The following is a 1,492-nucleotide window of genomic DNA, read 5'->3' as shown; positions in this document are numbered from 1 at the left end:
AAAAGGATAGACCAGATCTAAAAGTTGAAGTTCTAAATTGGAGAAAGGCCAATTTTGACGGTATTAGGCAAGAACTTTCGAAAGCTGATTGGAGGCAGATGTTCACAGGTAAAGGGACGGCTGGAAAGTGGGAAGCCTTCAGAAATGAGATAACAAGAATCCAGAGAAAGTATATTCCTGTCAAGGTGAAAGGGAAGGCTGGTAGGTATAGGGAATGCTGGATGACGAAAGAAATTGAGGGTTTGGTTAAGAAAAAGGAAGAATATGTCAGGCATAGACAGGATAGATTGAGTGAATGCTTAGAAGAGTATAAAGGAAGTAGGAGTATACTTAAGAGGGAAATCAGGAGGGTAAAAAGGGGACATGAGATAGCTTTGGCAAATAGAATTAAGGAGAATCCAAAGGGTTTTTTACAAATATATTAAGGACAAAAGGGTAACTGGGGAGAGAATAGGGCCCCTCAAAGATCAGCATGGCGGACTTTGTGTGGAGCCACAGAAAATGGGAGAGATACGAAATGAATATTTTGCATCAGTATTTACTGTGGAAAAGAATATGGAAGATATAGACTGTAGGGAAATAGACGGTGACATCGTGCAAAATGTCCATATTACAGAGGAGGAAGTGCTGGATGTGTCGAAACGGTTAAAGGTGGATAAATCCCCAGGACCTGATCAGGTGTACCCAAGAACTCTGTGGGAAGCTAGAGAAGTGATTGCTGGGCCTCTTGCTGAGATAATTCCATCACAGATAGTTACAGGTGAGTTGCCGGAAGACTGGAGGTTGGCAAACGTGGTGTCACTGTTTAAGAAGGGCGGTAAAGGCAAGCCAGGGAACTATAGACTGGTGAGCCTGACCTCAGTGGTGGGCAAGTTATTGGAGGTAATCCTGAGGGACAGGATGTACATGTATTTGGAAAGGCAAGGACTGATTCGGGGTAGTCAATATGGATTTGTGCGTGGGAAATCATGTCTCACAAACTTGATTGAGGTTTTTGAAGAAGTATTAAAGAAGATTGATGAGGGCAGAGCAGTAGATGTGATCTATATGGACTTCACTAGGCATTCAACAAGGTTCCCCATGGGAGACTGATTAGCAAGGTTCAATCTCATGGAATACAAGGAGAAATAGCCATTTGGATACAGAACTGGCTCTAAGGTAGAATACAGAGGGTGGTGGTGTAGGGTTGTTTTTCAGACTGGAGGCCTGTGACCAGTGGAGTGCCACAAGGATCGGTGCTGGATCCTCTACTTTTTGTCATTTACATAAATGATTTGGATGCGAGCATAAGAGGTACAGTTAGTAAGTTTGCAGATGACACCAAAATTAGGGGTGTAGTGGACAGCGAAGAGGGCTACCTCAGATTACAACAGGATCTGGACCAGATGGATCAATGGGCTGAGAAGTGGCGGATGGAATTTAATTCAGATAAATGCAAGGTGCTGCATTTTGGGAAAGCAAATCTTAGCAGGACTTATACACTTAATGGTAA

General features: G+C 43.1%; 1 protein-coding gene across 2 annotated transcripts in view; it reads right to left on the bottom strand.

The window, feature by feature from the left end:
- Positions 1-1,492, bottom strand: part of LOC122552713 (apoptosis-stimulating of p53 protein 2-like) — a 100,130-nt gene that overhangs the window by 59,725 nt on the left and 38,913 nt on the right. The gene's annotated exons all lie outside the window — the stretch shown is intronic.

The sequence above is a fragment of the Chiloscyllium plagiosum genome, chromosome 9 (genome assembly GCF_004010195.1).
Source record: "Chiloscyllium plagiosum isolate BGI_BamShark_2017 chromosome 9, ASM401019v2, whole genome shotgun sequence".
NCBI lineage: Eukaryota > Metazoa > Chordata > Chondrichthyes > Orectolobiformes > Hemiscylliidae > Chiloscyllium > Chiloscyllium plagiosum.
The sequence above is the reverse complement of the archived record's forward strand: the minus strand, read 5'-3'. Positions and strand labels throughout refer to the sequence as shown.